The sequence below is a fragment of the Caretta caretta genome, chromosome 1, assembly GCF_965140235.1.
Source record: "Caretta caretta isolate rCarCar2 chromosome 1, rCarCar1.hap1, whole genome shotgun sequence".
NCBI classification, from domain to species: Eukaryota; Metazoa; Chordata; order Testudines; family Cheloniidae; genus Caretta; species Caretta caretta.
Genome location: NC_134206.1, coordinates 335310750 through 335331264, shown reverse-complemented (window position 1 = coordinate 335331264; position 20515 = coordinate 335310750).

The following is a 20515-nucleotide window of genomic DNA, read 5'->3' as shown; positions in this document are numbered from 1 at the left end:
ATACTATATTGGCACAGAATATCTGTACCCACTGCTTTGCAGACGCAGTTTAGTGCACACAATATCCCATGATTGTGGAACTGGGGAAAATATGGCAGCTATGTTATTTCTTGGCAGCTGGCAAAGAAACAAGTCTAATTTGGCCATCAAGAGGTCAATGCCAAGAACACAGGCCAATTTTTTTTTAAGTAGGGAGATTGTACTCCCAATGACAGGTTTCAGAGTAACCGCCGTATTATTTAGTCTGTATTTGCAAAAAGAAAAGGAGTACTTGTGGCACCTTAGAGACTAACCAATTTATTTGAGCATAAGCTTTCGTGAGCTACAGCTCACTTCATCGGATGCATACTGTGGAAAGTGTAGAAGATCTTTTTATATACACACAAAGCATGAAAAAATACCTCCTCCCACTCCACTCTCCTGCTGGTAATAGCTTATCTAAAGTGATCACTCGCCTTACAATGTGTATGATAATCAAGTTGAGCCATTTCCAGCACAAATCCAAGGTTTAACAAGAACGTCTGGGGGGTGGGGGGGGGAAGGAAAAAACAAGGGGAAATAGCCCTTGAGGAATTCCACCATGATTTCAACAATTTCCATCCTACCATCAACCTCAGCCTGGTCCAGTCCACACAAGAGATCCACTTCCTGGACACTAGAATCATAGAATATAAGGGTTGGAAGGGACCCCAGAAGGTCATCTAGTCCAACCCCCTGCTCGAAGCAGGACCAATTCCCAGTTAAATCATCCCAGCCAGGGCTTTGTCAAGCCTGACCTTAAAAACCTCTAAGGAAGGAGATTCTACCACCTCCCTAGGTAACGCATTCCAGTGTTTCACCACCCTCTTAGTGAAAAAGTTTTTCCTAATATCCAATCTAAACCTCCCCCACTGCAGCTTGAGACCATTACTCCTCGTTCTGTCATCTGCTACCATTGAGAACAGTCTAGAGCCATCCTCTTTGGAACCCCCTTTCAGGTAGTTGAAAGCAGCTATCAAATCCCCCCTCATTCTTCTCTTCTGCAGGCTAAACAATCCCAGCTCCCTCAGCCTCTCCTCATAACTCATGTGTTCCAGACCCCTAATCATTTTTGTTGCCCTCCGCTGGACTCTCTCCAATTTATCCACATCCTTCTTGAAGTGTGGGGCCCAAAACTGGACACAGTACTCCAGATGAGGCCTCACCAATGTCGAATAGAGGGGAACGATCACGTCCCTCGATCTGCTCGCTATGCCCCTACTTATACATCCCAAAATGCCATTGGCCTTCTTGGCAACAAGGGCACACTGCTGACTCATATCCAGCTTCTCGTCCACTGTCACCCCTAGGTCCTTTTCCGCAGAACTGCTGCCTAGCCATTCGGTCCCTAGTCTGTAGCTGTGCATTGGGTTCTTCCGTCCTAAGTGCAGGACCCTGCACTTATCCTTATTGAACCTCATCAGATTTCTTTTGGCCCAATCCTCCAATTTGTCTAGGTCCTTCTGTATTCTATCCCTCCCCTCCAGCGTATCTACCATTCCTCCCAGTTTAGTAGCATCCGCAAATTTGCTGAGAGTGCAATCCACACCATCCTCCAGATCATTTATGAAGATATTGAACAAAACCGGCCCCAGGACCGACCCTTGGGGCACTCCACTTGATACCGGCTGCCAACTAGACATGGAGCCATTGATAACTACCCGTTGAGCCCGACAATCTAGCCAGCTTTCTACCCACCTTATAGTGCATTCTTCCAGCCCATACTTCCTTAACTTGCTGACAAGAATACTGTGGGAGACCGTGTCAAAAGCTTTGCTAAAGTCAAGAAACAATACATCCACTGCTTTCCCTTCATCCACAGAACCAGTAATCTCATCATAAAAGGCGATTAGATTAGTCAGGCATGACCTTCCCTTGGTGAATCCATGCTGGCTGTTCCTGATCACTTTCCTCTCATGCAAGTGCTTCAGGATTGATTCTTTGAGGACCTGCTCCATGATTTTTCCAGGGACTGAGGTGAGGCTGACTGGCCTGTAGTTCCCAGGATCCTCCTTCTTCCCTTTTTTCAAGATTGGCACTACGTTAGCCTTTTTCCAGTCATCCGGGACTTCCCCCGTTCGCCACGAGTTTTCAAAGATAATGGCCAATGGCTCTGCAATCACAGCCGCCAATTCCTTCAGCACTCTCGGATGCAACTCGTCCGGCCCCATGGACTTGTGCACGTCCAGCTTTTCTAAATAGTCCCTAACCACTACATTGCTAATAAACAATGGTCACATAAACACACCCTATACCGAAAACCTACTGATCGCTATTCCTACCTACATGCCTCCAGCTTTCACCCTGACCATACCACACAATCCATCGTCTACAGTCAAGCTCTGCGATAAACCGCATTTGCTCCAACCCCTCAGACAGAGACAAACACCTACAAGATCTCTATCAAGCATTCTTACAACTACAATACCCACCTGCGGAAGTGAAGAAACAGATTGATAGAGCCAGAAGAATTCCCAGAAGTCACCTACTACAGGACAGGCCTAACAAAGAAAATAACAGAACGCCACTAGCCGTCACCTTCAGCCCCCAACTAAAACTCCTCCAACGCATTATTAAGGATCTACAACCTATCCTGAAGAATGACCCAACACTCTCACAAATCTTGGGAGACAGGCCAGTCCTTGCCTACAGACAGCCCCCCAACCTGAAGCAAATAATCACCAGCAACCACATACCACACAACAGAACCACTAACCCAGGAACCTATCCTTGCAACAAAGCCCGTTGCCAACTGTGCCCACATATCTATTCAGGGGACACCATCACAGGGCCTAATAACATCAGCCACACTATCAGAGGCTCGTTCACCTGCACATCCACCAATGTGATATATGCCATCATGTGCCAGCAATGCCCCTCTGCCATGTACATTGGTCAAACTGGACAGTCTCTACGTAAAAGAATAAATGGACACAAATCAGATGTCAAGAATTATAACATTCATAAACCAGTCGGAAAACACTTCAATCTCTCTGGTCACGCGATTACAGACATGAAAGTTGTGATATTACAACAAAAAAACTTCAAATCCAGACTCCAGCGAGAAACTGTTGAATTGGAATTCATTTGCAAATTGGATACAATTAACTTAGGTTACCTTGCATAATGACTTAGCCACTCCCAGTCTCTATTCAAGCCTATTTCCCCTTGTTTTTTTCTACCCCCCCCCCCAGATGTTCTTGTTAAACCCTGGATTTGTGCTGGAAATGGCCCAACTTGATTATCATACACATTGTAAGGCGAGTGATCACTTTAGATAAGCTATTACCAGCAGGAGAGTGGGGTGGGAGGAGGTATTTTTTCATGCTTTGTGTATATATAAAAAGATCTTCTACACTTTCCACAGTATGCATCCGATGAAGTGAGCTGTAGCTCACGAAAGCTTATGCTCAAATAAATTGGTTAGTCTCTAAGGTGCCACAAGAACTCCTTTTCTTTTTGTACTCCCAATGAAATTTCTAATCAAATATGAATATTGTATCCTTACGGTTCAAGAACTAGGATGTGAGTCATACAACAGACCTCAAAGTCATAAAATTCAGCAAATGAATTTGCTTAGGAAACAAATTCTCATGCTGTGGTCTGTGCAGCCCTTCTGTTTTTCTGCACAGAGCTGGTTGGTCATTGCTGACTGGCTCCCCCTCCTGGTTTCTAGCTGCTAAATTGCATTAAGGAAGTTAACAACACATTAAATACTTTGGTAATGTTTTTCAGCATAAGCAATTGCTGTAATTGCCACAGGGATGTTATTGGATGATATGGGAGCGGGGAGGGTCTGCATGAACGTCACTGAGAGGCATTTCAACAAGAGGACCTGGGGTCAAGAAGACTCAGACTTGTGCGGACTTGTCCAATACCAACATAGAATCATGGAAATGTAGGGCTGGAAGAGACCTCAAGCAGTCATCCAGTCCATCCCCCTGCACTGTGGCAGGACCAAGTATGTTTGTCCAACCTGTTCTTAAAAACTGCCAGTGTCTGGGATTTCACAACTTCCCTAGGTAACCTGTTCCAGTGCTTAACTATCCTGACAAAAGACTTTTCCTAATAGCTAACCTGAATCTTCCTTGCTTCAATCTAGGCTGATTACTTCTTATCCTCCTCTCAGTTGACATGGAGAACAATTGATCACCAACCTCTTTATAACTGTTTACATTTTTGAAGATTGTTATTTTATGTCCCCCCTCAGCCTTCTCTTCTCTAGACTAAACTTGCCCAATTCTTTCAGCCTTTCCTCATAGGTCATGTTTTCTAAACCTTTAAACATTGTTGTTGATCTCTTCTGGACTCTTGCCAATTTATTCTGATTTTTGAAGTCTAGTGCCTAAACCTGGACATAATACTGCAGGTGAGGCCTTACAAGTATCAAGTAAAGTGGAACAGTTGCCTCCAGTGTCTTACATACAACACTTCTGTTAATACATCCTAGAATGGCTCCTCGAGTTTAAGGCCAGAAGGGACCATCATGGTCATCTAGTCTGTAATTTGCCTTTTGCGCTGCAACGTCACACTGTTGACTCATTCAATTTGCCATCCACTGTAACCCCAGGATCTCTTTCAGCAGTACTACTACCTAGCCAGTTTTTCCCCATTTTGTAGTTGTGCATTTGATTTCCCTTTCTAAATGTAGTACTTTGTACTTGTCTTTATTCAATTTAATATCGTTGATTTCAGACCAGTTTTCCAGTTTATCAAGATCATTCTGAATTCTAATCCTATCCACCACAGTTCTTGCAACCACCCCTTGTTTTATTTTGTCTGCATATTTTAGAAGCAGACTCTCTACTCCATCATCCAAGTCATTAATGAAAATTATTGCATCATACTGGACCCTAGATAGACCCTCTATAAAATCCTCCACTTGATATGTCCTCCCAGTTTGACCGTGAACCATTGATAATTTACTCTTTGAATATGTTTTTTTCAACCAGTTTTTCACTCACCTTATAGTAATTTCATGTAGACGATATTTCCCCATTTTGCTTATGAGAATGTAATTTGGGAAAATGTCCCAATTTGAGCTTGTTGTACGTGATTAAATAATTCACTGGCACATTTTCTTTCCCACTGTTCTTTTTTCTGGTTCCTCTCATCAAAAATGAATAGGGGTATGGAATGGTTTTCGTATGAGGGGGACGGTTAGCTCAGTGGTTTGAGCATTGGCCTGCTAAACCCAGGGTTGTGAGTTCAATCCTTGAGGGGGCCATTTGGGATCTGGGGCAAAAATTGGGGATTGGCCCTGCTTTGAGAAGGGGGTTATACTAGATGACCTGCTGAGGTCCCTTCCAACCCTGGTATTCTATGATTCTATGAGGAGAGATTAATATGACTGGGACTTTTCAGCTTGGAAAAGAGACAACGAAGGGGGGGATATGACTGAGGTCTATAAAATCATGACTGGTGTGGGAAAGTAAATAAGGAAGTGTTATTTACTCCTTCTCATAACACAAGAACTAGGGGTCACCAAATGAAACTAATGGATCTTTGGTCTGACCCCAGTATAGCCGTTCTTCTGTTCCTAAATGCCAGTGGAAATGGTGCTCTATGAGGAAATATTGCTAGGTACTATGAACAACTCCAACACCCAATGAGTCCAAAGCCCAATGAAGTTGATATCGGTCTTTTCTTTGACTTCACAGGACTCTGGCTCAGGCCCTAATTGCATGCAAACTTGCACGTCATAATGCGCCAGGCAAATGACTGCCATCTGTTATCATTATTCATGTGTGCACTTCTGGATGGCATATAACAGAAAACATATATTTGTTAAATAAAACCCAATATTAGATGTTAATTAGGTTGCAAAGCACACAGCATTTAGGAAATGCTTGATTTGTTTTCTTCCTATTTTGAATACTGCATTATGATTCAGTTTTTAATTCCATGATCACATATTATTTTTTCCCCAGGGCACCTTACTCAATGTGCTTTTGCAGTATCAGGCTCAAAGTTTGCATCTTGAGCTGGATCTTCACCTTCTACCAAGTTTGGGTGGTGGTTGCATCCAGGGTTTTGGATGAGTCCAGCAAGTTCACATCAGAACACTCCCGAAATCTAGATCTGAGGTTTTGGTTTGGGTGCATCTCTGTTGCTCATGTCTCATGGTTTTAATAAAGATGGCCTCCTTCCCCCACATTACTGCTGGTAAATGAAGATCCTACATTTTTACTCCATACTTTTTGCTTCCTACATGGCTTGTAGGCAGTAATATACAATATAATACTAGCACCAGCAGATATTTCATCCAGTTAGAAGTAAACCGTGCAAAAGCGGTTTTATGTATGGGATTACTTGATTATATTTTTGAAAGAAACTAAAATAGCCTTCATACCATTATCTGTACCACTCCTCCAACAATCTAAGTGCTTTTATACTCCCAGTGGAAATGAAGAAAAAGTTAAAAACATCTAAATGTGTGTCGTAAGGAAAGCTTAGGAAATATTTTTAGTTTAAAAATTGTAGGTTATTTAGGTAAGTTCAACAGCATTTCACTTGACCCTGTTGCCTCTTTTCAAATGCCATTTCTAAGTACACAGTTTGTGGCTTTGGCACAGGAGCTGTTGCTTTTTAAAGATTTTTACATGGCATGTTTGGAACAGTTTTCAAAATTCACCCTTGTAGGTGAACTGAGACAGTGCCAGAGATGGCAGTGGTTCCAAGGGGCTGCGTGGGGTAGGGGTATGTGATTGAAGAAATTTTGCCTTTAAGGACCAAATTTATTGACACAAAGTTTGCATTATTAGAGCTGGTCACTGGAAAAAAAAAAAAGGGTCATGGTAGCAGGGGGGAGGGAATTGCACAATTTTGCTTGTTTATTGAAATTTAAAAATTGACTTACATTTTGATAAATTTTGGAATATTTCAACTCACTGTAGTTGGCAACAAAGACTTTATTTAGGTCAACAGTTCTCGACTTTTCCCATGTGGTTGAGTACTTCTCGAAATGGAGATATTTTTCTGGACCATCTTCCCATCTGTAACTATTGGTTATGTGAAAACTAGGACAGTGTTCTGAAAATAAACTTCTTTTACTGCAGTTGCAGAGGCTGCTTGGTTACATTTCCCTATATTGTTTGTGCTGTTCATATCCATACCGTTCAAACCATGAGAGAACATACAAAATGTAACTTGAAGATCCTGAACCTGGACCTGAGATATGGCAGTAGAGTATAGCTTTATTTGTATATATGTGAACTTCAGCTGTGATATATTTCTACATGAAGATGTTTATAGCTATCATATATCTGTTGGATTGGCCTATTAGTCAGTCAATTTTCTTGTCCCTAACATATGTAGACAGTGCCTACATTTATTTGTGAAATAGTCCTGATTGAATTCAATACAAAGAGGAGCGAGGAAGTGAATCTGGAGAGTTTGCCCTTTAGTCAAACCTAAAATGAGAAATAAGGTGGGATGTCTGAGTGGGTTAGCAAAATAAAGACAGATGGCTATAGAGTCTAATGCTTTTATTGCAATATAGCAATTTGACTTCTCTACCCTGTTCACTGATGCTAGATATTCTCCTGCACATCCTACAAAATAAGCAATATCTCCATTAACTTCATTCTTAGAGAATCAGGCTTTACCTTTGCAGCTCCTAGTTGTTATGGTGGCTGAGCGCTTTGGCCCTAAAAGAATGACTGCTCATGTACTTTGTGGTGTTGTAGCAGTGCTGGGCCCAGGATATTAGAAACAAAGTTGGTGAGTTAATATATTTTATTGGACCAACTTCTGTTGGTGGAAAAAGACAAGATTTCAAGCTCTTTTTCAGGACGGAGAAAAGAATCACTGACTGCACACCTCTAGTTGTTACCTACCATCCCACACTGGAACACATATGGGGTATCCTCAAACAGTCATAGTTGATGGGGACCTCATCCTGAAAAATCTTTCCTGCGTCCCTTCTTCCGGTTGTCAAACAACCCCCTAACCTCGTCAAGCTCATCATCAGAAGTAAGCTCCAGGATACCAACTCAAAGCAAAACAACACCTTGCCAGGACAACAGATGGAAAACCTGCAGCCATATCTCCACTGCTACGATGATGGGTACTTCCCACAACACAGCTTTCAGAATCCATGGGTCCTACACGTGCCTAGCACAGCGTGCACATCCCACTCATCAAATGCTCCAACAACAACTAAGTGGGTGAAACTAGACAATCCCCACACTCTTGAATGAACTCACACAGAAAAATGATAAAAAACCAGAATGCCCTATCACACCCATGGGTGAACCCTTTTTGCAAAACGATCACTCCATATCTGACCTCTCAGTCCTTGTCCTCAAAGGAAATCTGCATAACACCTTCAAAAGGTGAGTCTGGGAGCTTAAATTCATAACTCTGCTAAATACCATAAATCATGGACTCCATAGAAGACATGGGTTTTATGTCTCACTATAACAATTTGTAATCCACTAAGGGCTAGTCTACACTGGCAATGTTAAGCTCTTTAATGTGGCTTGTGTGGTCATAGCAGAGCGCTGGGAGAGAGCTCTCCCAGCACCCTTTTAATATTAAAAAAAAAAAAAAAAGGAGCACAGCTCCATGGGGGGCGTAGCTCCCTGCGCTGGAACACTGTCTACACTGGTGCTTTACAGCACTGAAACTTGCTGCGCTCAGGGGGGTGTTTTTTCACACCCCTCAGTGAGAAAGTTGCAGCGCTATAAAATGCCAGTGTAGACAAGCCCTAACTTTGTCCCATGACTGCAGAAGTGTTAATTACCCACTTCATTTTGAACAGTTTCTTGCAATGTGTTTGAACTCCTTATGCTTAACAATCTGTTCCCTCTTGTATTTTTATGTATAGGGTTACCATTCATCTGGGTTTTCCATTGTCCGTTTTCCATGTCCATTGCATCTTTTTTGAGCTTCCTTTTTCTGTCTGAGTGGATTATTCAAATAACAGGAAATGTCCAGGTTTTTGCTGAGCAGACAAGCTGCAGCTTAGAGTCCTGACTGGTCCCTTTCTTGATTGATCCTTCCCCTGCAAGCCACAGCTGTCAGCTCCCACCCACCCAGGCCCCAGCTCTCAGCCCTGGGGAACAGGGTCATTCTAGGAAGTGCTGATTGATGGCTCTCAATGCATCCTGGGCTTGTGCAAAGTCCTGCCACTGTGACAGGCTCCCTCATCTCCAGTAAGTGCCCCTGCTGCAGGTACCCTCTCCAGCACTCCCAACTCTACCTCCTCTCGTCCCAGGTCCCCCTCACCCCAGCAGTGTCCTTTTGGAAACCTGAAATATGGTAATCCTTCTTATGAAAGAATGCCGCTTCTAAAAAAAACCAGTTATTGTAACATAAAGAACACCCACTTGTTTCCTGTTTATGGTAGTGAAAATACATGGAGGACTGGGTAGTACTATGAAGTGCATTGGTCTTCCTCCTCTAAACCAACGTCTGTGAATTTAGCACCGTTTGCAAGTGAAAACGGGGCAGGAGGGTGGGTATGATGTCGTGCACTAGCCTTTCATCTTTACAGAGGCAAGTTTAATTTCTGCATTTTGTGGTCTGACAACCAGAGTAAAACCCTGGCCCCATTAAAACTCCTTTCAGCTTCAACCAGGCCAGGGTTTTACACCTGATCTTTACTGGAATCCACCCCACTATTTGTTATGAATGTGTGCTCAGAGCCTACTGACCTACGACTGAATAGAAGTTCAGTCCTAATGTTTGAGTAGGTCAACACTACAAACTTGCCCTGGCGCAGCTGCACTGGTGTAGGTTTGCTGCTGTAGCGCTTCTGGTGAAGGTGCTCTAAGTTGACAGGAGAGAGCTCTCCCATTGGCTTCATAACTCCACCTCCACGAGAGGCGGTAGCTGTGTCAGGGGCAGAAGCTCTCCCGCTGAAACAGCACTGTCTGCGTGGGGTGATTAAGGTTGGTATAACTACATTGCCCAGGATATGCATTTTTCACGCCCCTGAGTGATGTAATTATACCAAAGTGTAGCGTGGACTCGGCCTTAGTCGTCTTTAGAACTGATGGAATTATTTGCTGAGGAAAAAATTGTTAGACATAATTAGTGAATTCTGTGAACAGATAACAGTTACATAATTTATTTTTTCTATTACCATAGTGCATTGGAGCCCTGGTCTTGATCTTAATTCACAATTATTGGAATAATTTATGTGGGTAAACTTCAGCCTAGGAATTGTTCATGAGCTGTTCGTAGTTAGCATTACTGCAAATGTTTGCTATTTGAGCTGTGATTGGTCATCAGTCACATTGTTCTTCTACTTTTCTGATTAGAAGACATAAGCTAAAAACAGTCAGATACCGTGGTTATGAGCACAGAACTAAACCTAAATAGAATGAATGTCATTATCCTGAAATTAATGTTTCATCACAAAATGAATTTCTTTTTTTTTCTTGGTTAAATGGATGGCTGCTGTATTCTCAATTTGCTTTCAGTTGACATTGCTATGAACCAGCATTGCTCGTCTGAATGTTCATGAAAAGATAGCACACAAGGTTGTGAAAATGGGCAAATATAAATCTGAGTCAGAAGTCCCAAAGACAAGTGCAGATGCTTCCTTCCTCCCTTCCCCCCGCCCCCATTCACCCACCTCTAGTCATGATTAATGGGCCACTGGTAAGCAGAACTATGTAAGAGTACTGATGCAGCACTCTTTGCGCGATGGCTTAGCTAATGTTATAAATCTCTTGATTTCTTAACTACCAAATTCATTCAATTAAAGTGAAACGCTTCCTTCCCTGCGCACACAACTATACTCCACTACTTTTATTTTAGTACAAATACCTAATTTTAAGTCAGCCCTAGATCTGTTGTTTTAATACATCACTAATTTGCCACTATCCTTTTCTCTCTATTGAAAACTCTCTCTTTACAGCAAATGTATGAAGTTACTATTTAAATAGGATAAATATTACACAGTAGAACTGGAGATTAAACATAACCTCTACTGTACTTGCCTTAGACACAGCTTACTCTCTCTTTCATGAAAGCCTGGCTCCCACTAAATCGCACTAATATGTGAAAAATATCCAGGCAGATTTGTTTTCTTCTTAAACTGACAATCCTATCTAGAAATTCCTCTTGAATGGCCGAGGAGGCCTGACATAAATTATCTTAAAGAAGTCTTGTTGTTGGTTCTTGACAGTCTACTCTGAAGAGGGCTGAGGAATCTATGGATAATCACCTTGGCATGAATGTGTGTGGAATTAGAAACTGTGGGGGAGGCGGTGATTTCCTGATTATTCATTTTCTTTTGACTGCACAAATTATTCACAAAAAATTCCAGCTTCCTCAGCCCTGTTGCCTCCTATTGAACATGGCATCTTTCAGAAATATAGTAAGCTAGTCACACACACAGGGCTTGTCTTCACTAAGAGTTGCCAAGTCACACTAGATAAATATGTGACCTTGCCTTTCAAAAACAATCCCAAGGCGCCCCAAAACAAGCAGCTCAGTAAGAGGTGACTTGAGCTCCCCCCGGGCTGGCCGGCTGCCCCCAGGCTCCTGGTTCCACTTCCCCCTCCCTCTTCTTGTCTCCACTCCGCCCCCTCCCCACAGGTTCCCCACCACTCACGTCATGCCTCTCCAGCCCTTCCGCACAGGCTCCCAACCACGGGCTCACTCCTCTCTCTGCTTCCACACCCCCCACACCCCGCCAATCTAGGAGCACTAAGTAAACACAGCCTGCAGATAAAGCTCTATGGTTTTAATTTAAAAGGTGTGGGGGGAGAAGTAAACTGGCCCCTTCTAGTTGTATTTAGAAACCCACCAAAGGCCCTAATCAGAATTTCCCACAGATTAGGTTCCTTTGAAACACATGGTTATGAAAGGACTAAACCTCCTATACTACAGCAGAAAGGGAACTCTGGGCCTTCCTCCCCTCACAGATGCTAAGGCACATGAAAGTTGTCAGTACAGCATCAACAACATGCCAGGCTCTTTAGAAGGGTAATAAGACCCGGTCCCTGCCCCCAAGCCCAAAGAGTTTACAGTAGGTAGGCAACATACCAATGCAGGGAGATCGAAAGAAAGCAATCGAAAACCACATACCTGAACATCAAAGTAAGGTGCAGTGTCTGGTTAGTTCCCAAATTTTTTTGAAGCATGTGTTGGGAGGGAAGTCAGAGGAATGGTGGGAAGATCTGGGTTTGAAGGAAGACATGCATATTAAAGGAGGGCATGGAGGAGAGAGTGGGTACATGGCAGCTTGGTGGTGTGAGGGAGATCATCCAAAGTGCATGGAGTAAGAGGAGTTGGTGCTCCCACTCCCCAGGCTCTTGGTTCTCTGAATCCCTTCCCTCATTGACAGGGTACTACAGGCCAATGGGGCTGACCTGGAGTGTTGGCCTCTCCCCATTGGCCCTGGGGACAGTCAGTTTCCTCCAGATCCTTTCTTTTGGTTAGAGGGATTGTGCAACTGGGAGCCAATCACAGTTGCCGGCGGGAAATGAAGAAAAAAAAAAAAGGCAGCAGCCACTCCTTTGAAAACCCCAAAAGAAGCAACAAACAACTCAAAAAAATTACAAGCCAAGTCCGCTTAACACAAGCAGAAATTGGCTTGTTCTAAGCCTACTTGGCAAGGGTCTAGTGAGGACCCACTAAAGAAATAGCATAGCACTCTCTGGTTGACCCCAGCTCCCCAAGAAGAGTAAGGGAAGTCCACTGGGGAGCGTCTCCCATCAACGCAGCACAGTGAAGACACCGGGGTAAGTCTACCTAGGTTATGTTGACTCCCGTTACGTTATTCACGTAGCTGGAGTAGCATAATTTAGGTTGACTTACCCCAGTAGTGAAGACAAGCCCAGAGTGTTAGAAAGGAGTGAAAGATTCACCTATGAGAAAATTTGTTCTTCCACCATGCTCACCAGCAGAGGGAAGCAGAACAGGGGGTGCCAGACTGTCAGCACTGAGCTGGGTAAAAACACCCACAACAATACAGCCTTCCGGCCCCTTTTCTTCTTCCCACCAGCAGAATGCTTGAAGCCAGTGCCACATTTTGTCTGCAGCAATCCACTGATTTCTTTGTGCTTCTCTTCCCTTCTGGATGCATTCCCTCTCTGCTCTCAGTCAGTGCTGTAGAATGGAGGGGCAGTAGGGAAAGTGGAGAAGACATAGTTGCCCAGCACAGGGTATGCACTTTGACTAACTCTTTAGAAGTCAGGGGATTGATTCAGAATGGGAAGAGGAGTGCATTATGAGTTGTTAGTGGATGCTAGGTTGAAAGAGAGGAATGAGAGAGAACTCAGGGCCAACGGAGATGGAGTGAAGTGGGGAGCTTACAGTATAAAGGTTGGATATATAAGACCATTTACGGTTTTAAAAATGAGTGATTTATCAAAGTTAATTAAAAACCATTAATACTGTAATGAACTGGCTGTGTATGTATCTTTCTGTCCTCTACTGGACAGACTAAGAACTGCTGGACTGTGTGTCATAGGCCCTATTGTGATAGAACTTGAGTCCTTGTTAGTTTAACCAGCACCTGCCCTTCTGGAGTTGGGGAATCTGAGTTCTGTCTCCAGTCTTGAGTGTGCAGCATAGTAGCAAATGTGAAGTCCAAGGTGGCCATGGGTTTGTTACATTGATATCGGAAGGTATGGTGGTAGTCATGACTGGGAATGCATAAACAAGCTATGTGAAGAAAGTTGTAGTGATTAAGAACTGCAGTGCAGACTAATACAGAGACGTGGCCAGTTTATATGTCTGCTACTGTGTTAAAATGACAGGTCAGTTTATCTGAATTTTCTTCCCCAATTTCCATTAAGCCATTGAAATAACAAAATGCAATAATGGTTGAATTTAAGAAACTTTTTTTACTTTGTTAATGAAAAGTTAATTATCACTTGTATTGGTGTATCACTCAAAATAAAAATCAGCTGAGGGCCCAGTGGGGGGAGGGGGAGAGGGAGAGAGACCTTGACCCCAAATAGTTTATAATCTAAAAAGACAAAACACAGTGAGGATGTTGACCAATACATGCTGGGGTAATATATGTATATATAATGTATTAAACCACATCACATATATTAATATTAATTAAGCACACAATACCATCAGAACATTATATGGGGTGTGTGTGTGTGTATTTCTATCAGTTTCAGGATCTAAATTGCCTATGTCTTTCTATAATCCTGTTCACTTTTAAGTGTCCCATGATACTTTGCAAAGCTGAGATCAGCTTTGGCATTAACAAATGGGAAACTTGTCAAAAGTAAAATATATTAATGTTCTTCCACAATACAAGCTGGGGAGGTACCTTCATGGACTAGTACTTGGAATGCTTGTATGAAAAACAAAGATAAAGAAGGTTCAGAACAAGAAGTTAAGAAATGGTACCAACTGATGGGTTGATTTTAGTGACACATGCAAAGTTTTGTAACTTTAAAATCATCCTGTAAATATTCCTAGCTTAAAACTTTGGAAGCACACCTTCTTTGTAAGGTGAATTTAGCAACACTGCATGAGACGGCTTCCCAAAAACTGGTATTGTGTTGAAACTATTTCCTGTACTAATACTACTATTTAGTTTTAGCAATGAACCTGACTAATATTGGTTATTTGGTCTCTGGGGTATATTTCATAATGAACCAGTGTGGTTAGTTGATTATACAATGTATCAATAGGTGGAATGAAATATGACACACACACACAAAGGGGTCAGGGTTTTTATTTGTATACTTTTGTTCAATTTTTTTCTTTTAATTTTTTATGTTTAACCCACTTGAAAAATAACCCTTGCCTTTTCCTATATATTACTGTGTTTATCCCTAGTGTTTTTCTACTTTTGGGTCACACTTTGCATTAAAGTACACTTATAGTTAATAAGTTAGTAACTGATTAATACATGTGATAAGCATTTACAGCCATCAGTAATATAGTTATAAATCATGGATGCAAACAGCCTACTGAATTATGCTGGACATCAACAACTGATTAACCATTTATTAAAATATTTATTGATCATTTTGTGATGGTTTTGGTCACAGAGACCCCCTTGGGACTATCACCAGATATGCTGAATTTGCCTCTAAGCCCATTTTCCCTGCCAGCTTGGGACTCCAGAACCCTGCCTGGTTGAGCCAGACATGCTAGCCAGCTGCAAACACAGACCCAGGTCTGGTCCACGCCCCCAAAGCTGCAGACTTTAACCAAAAACTGCTCAGTAGGTCACCTATCTCCAGACACCCAGTTCCCAATGGGATCCTAACCCCAAGTAAATCTGTTTTACTCTGTATATAGCATATACAGGGTAAACTCATAAATTGTCTGCCCTCTATAACTCTGATAGAGAGATATGCACAGCTGTTTGCTCCCCGGATATTAATCACTTACTCTGGGTTAATAATAAACAAAAGTGATTGTATTAAATATAAAAAGTAGGACTTAAGTGGTTCCAAGTAATAACAGACAGAACAAAATAAGTTACCAAGAAAAATAAAAGAAAACACTTAAGCCTAATACATTAAGAAACTGAATACAAGTACATCTCACCCTTGGAGATGTTCCAATAAGCCTCTTTTGCAGACTAAACTTCTTCCTAGTCTAGGCCCAATACTTTCCCCTGGTACAGTCCTTGTTAGTTCCAGCAGGCATCTTGGGTGAAAAGCAGGGGGTTCCACATAACTGCGACCCCTTTGTTCTGTTCTACCCCCTTTTATAGCTTTGGCCCAAGGCGGGAATCCTTTGTCTCTCTGGGTTCCCACCCCTCCTTCTAAATGGAAAAGCGCCAGGTTTAAGATGGATGTCAGTATCATGTGACATGGTCACATGTCCTGTGAGACCCCTAGTCCCCATTCTTCCAAGGCTGGCCAGCACACAAATACTCCTTTTCTTTATACCCAAGAAGTTTTTCAAGTAAACAAAGCCATTCACAACCAATTGTCCTAGTTAATGGAAGCCATCAAGATTCCAAGCCCAAGCCACTATTAATGGCCCACACTTTGCATAATTACAATAGGACTTCAGAGTAATACTTCATATTTCTAGTTTAATACTAGAATGATACATACATACAAATAGGATGAACACACTCAGGAGAACATAAGCTTTGTAATGATACCTTACAAGAGACCCTTTGCATAAACCGTATTCCAGTTACATTATACACTTATAAACATATTTTTATAAAACATATGGAGTACAACATCACACATTTATTAACCCTTCATAAATAATAACTTGAATCTTATTGTAAAGTGTGATCTGTTTTTGTTTGACTAGTACATAAATCCTGCCTCCTTTGGTATGTAATCAGTCATATAGATGGGTATAATTATTTTAATCTAGGCTCTAGATTGAACCCTTTCAGCTTTTTAATTTTTTTTTTATTTAAACTCATGTCTATATAAATCAAGTGAACAGCAGGTGAATAGTAGAATGTTTCTGAAGGTGGCTGTGGTGCTGTGCTTGATAGAATGCCAGATGTACAGATTTGCAGGGCACTCTAGCATTCATCAAGGTGTTTGGCCCAGCCTTGAGAGACCCATAGGGATGAAACAGTCATTTTGCACAGTTCTATTTGCAATGTAATTTGTGCAAGGCTTTCTTGAGAGAGGCTTCTCAAGATGTACAGAGAATGAAATATATATTTGAGTTTCTGATTAATGTGCTAGGAAACATGTCTTAGGTTCTGTTCCCTGGTGTGCTATTGATTTGTTGTGTAGCTTTGGGGGCAAATCCATTCACTACTCAGTAAAGTGGGGATCTGCCATTTTGGGATCAAAAGTGAAATATAAACGTAGAGTACTATTTATTTACTAGTAAACTGGTTTTTCCGAGTCTGCTGCTGGCAGTAGCTATCTGGCTGAAAAATAGAATCATTTATGTCATTCATGGAATAGCAGTCCAGTTTTAAAAGTCTTGTAAGCCAGTCCTCATCTGGGTTGAGAACCAATTTTAGGTATTAAAGAGTAAGAATTTTAGTGTTTTCTTCGGGGCAAGGACTGCCGACTACCGTGTTTGGACAGCACCTAGCACAATGGGCAATTCTTGGTTGCTCTTTAGGCATTACCTTAGATTAATGAAACATTTCTTCTAAACATGTATTTATTATTTTACTATTACAAGTTTTATAATAAAATGTTAGCACTATATTAATACAAAGATGACACACATGGTACCAGGACACACACACAAACGGGTAAGTAATGTGGCTTTTCCTAAATACAACTACATTAAACAGCAAAATATTATCATCCATTTTCTGGATTTATATCCCCTCATCAATACCTATAGGTGTAATTAAGCCATAACAATAATGAAAGGGAATCACAGTAGCAGTTTGCCCATGTTAGATCAAGATAGACTACTTAGATATAGCCTGTAAACACCATGAGGGCCACATTGCTGTCAGAACACATGTTGTCTTGCTCGTTATCCCAAACAAGAACATATGGCTGACAGGAGGGAAGACCCACATCCTCAGAGAAGTGACATGGAACAAGATAACGACTCATAGTAGAGTCATAATCTTTTAAATGCTCTTAAATTCATACTTCAGTGGGACTTGGGCTATCTCCAAAATGTGCTTGTGGGTTGAAGATAGCAAATGTTATTTTTAGTTCACTCCTCTTTCACTTACCTTCTCCATCCTGGGGGAGCGGGGTGCGGGGGGGGGGGGGGAGCGTGGGTTCCGTACAGCATATCGGAATGTGCATATGCCATGTCTGGGGACACTGATGGCAGTTCCTTCCATACTCACTAGATGGTGCTGTGTACAGGTCTATAATTGGCAGTCTTTCTGCAAGAAGCATCTCTAGCAGAACACAAGAGGTACCTTTTCAGTTTCAGGTTCCCAGCAGGGGATATTGAAAGGATGGGTTAAGAAGTCCTATTTAATCAATTCTATGCCCCTTCCAGGACAAATAGTCAACCTGTGCCTCTCTGATCAGTTTTAATTAATTAAAAAGCTTTTGACCCCAGTAATTGGGCGTGTCTACCCATTTCATTCTGTCTCTTCCTTTGCAGTCTTATTTTTATATTCTGTCTCATGCTGTTTTAGTCTCTTCTCACTCCATAATTCCTGTTCACTTCCATCATTTCTATGTTATATTTCCTAACTAATCTTTGGATAAATGATCTCCTTAGTCTCATCAGCATATCTTCTTCCTTTTGCAAAAGGAAACCAATGTCCCACCTTCAAAGAGCCTGATGCTGCCAGTATCATCTCTGCATGTCTGAAGAAATGGATTCTCCAGTCAGGACAGGATTTCTCCTCCCTGCTTGCAGCCAATCCATTTGGGTCACTGAGTCATGGAACCTGCAAAACCACAGGCTGCAGGAAAATCCCTGATGGAGTCAGGGACAATTCATACAGAAAGATGTACTGAACAGCCTGGTGCTGCTCGAGTGTATTGATTAGCAAGGAGAAGGAGAGCACTGAGAGGTGGTGTGGTCTGGTGGATAAGACAGTGGATTGGAACTCTCAGATTTGGGCTCTATTCTTGACTTTGCTAGCCTGGGCAAGTCACTCTCTCCTACTGCCCGGTTCCCCTCCCATCTCCTGTCTGTCTTGTCAACCTAAACTGTAAGAACTTTGGGGGCAGGAACTCTCTTACTGCATGTTTGAACAATGCCTAGCACAATGGAGTCCTAAGTGTATGTAATAATTCCCTTAAAACTGACCTCTCTGTGGATCCCCTAAAGCTGGCACTGATACTTTGCAGTGTGTACAGTATACAATGTATATGCATCAGTCTATGCAAACAGTGATTCCCTGTTTGATACACGTTATTGGATAGATCCTCAAAGACGCACAGATTTCTCCATATAAATAACCATATAAAACAACCTCACAGAATAACATATTGTGTAATAATAATAATAATAATAATAATAATGCTCTGCACTTATACGGATCCTTAAATGCAAGTCTTTCAAACCACTTTACAAAGAGCTAAAACAGTCTTCCAACACTTCTGTTAGGCAAAGAAGGGATGACAGAGATCTCCTTGGCCGCCTGCGAAACACCACAACCTTTTATCAGCACATGGTGACATGCAAAAGTGTAGGAATAGAACTGAAGAGCATACCCAACTGACGCTGCAGAAGCTGTTTGGGTAGACAGAATGCAAGCATCAGAGCTGGGATTAATTGAGTACTGGGGTTAATAGAACTATTCTTACAAGAATTATTGTGAGGTCTGTAGTGACCACAGGTGGTCAGTATCTTGGTTTGACGAGTCACCTGAAAGATGGTAGCTCCGGCACTGACTTGGGAAGGCAAAGTGCTACTTACGGAATCATCAACATTCCTTCCTGAAGCACTCTGAGCTTCCCATGGAGATCTGCTATCCAGATACCCACACAGCCTGGTTTGCGTGATTTGACAGCTTCGCAGCACAAGGTGAAATGGATCACAGTCTCTAGTGTTGTTTTCCCTCTCACCTGTCTTATTAATAACATGGTTTTCTTTATATATGTTGCTGGTTAGAATATTAGCCTATTTTAATAAAATAAAAATGGGTTAGAAGATAGGAAAACAGAAAAGAGAAAAAATAAAGGCAGAAGAGACTAAGAATACAAGGAAGGAAAGAGGAAAAAGTAGCCATTAACGTGAATCCAGATCTCATTTTGCCTGATGGTACTATAATTTGTATGAGACTCTTCCAGTAGTGATCTGATTTGTTTGCTTTCTGCTAGAAAAGCCTCTGCTTTCTGCTAGAACAACCTCCTCTTTCAGGAAATTGGCATGAACTAAAACTCTGTGTCTGAATTCCTGTAAACTTTGGTAAAATACAGCTTTAAGTCTGTGAGCTTTGCGGCTCAAGGTCCAACTCTACTGATTTCAAGGTGTTAGGCTCTCTTCTTTGGACATGATTAAATATCAAGACTTCATCATGGTGTCCCCACTCACTAGATCCCCTTTGTCTAGTGACGGACTTCAGTGTCAGCTGGCCAGATCCATAGGTCGTGGTAGCGGTGGGGTGCAAAGTTGACCAGCTCTGCGCAGTGTCTGTCCTGCATAGCTTAAAAATTCCATTTCTGCAATAGCATGAGCAGTTCACAACTCTCTTCATCTCTAATTCTATTCCCACAGAGTTTAAAGTGCCCCAAATTTGCATTCAGGTATATCTGTCCTTCAGATAACTGAAAGCTGTACTTGTTGGGAGATGGATAATTTAGGTTTGACCTCACATGCACCTTGATTTTCTGTCCATGGTCCCATCTGACTTTGGGGATAGCAAACCACAGCACTGCTCTGGGTTTGGTAGCAGTCATTTTGCCCATCTGTTAGTAAGCTACCCACCAAACCCAAGCTTCTCTCTTACTCTGTATCCTCTCGCATACATATATACATAATGTTCATTCAACTGGCAGATTTGGAGGCATGCTGATTGCTTGGTGTGTAATCACTATGCAGCATCTTCCACTGGTGAATTTTCAGTGTGCACCAGCAAGCCCAGAATTCTCTCTAGATATACACAGACACACATACAAATATCCCTTTATTTACCACTAAAATGTAGCCATAGCCATCTATTCTGTAATAATACACTTTATAT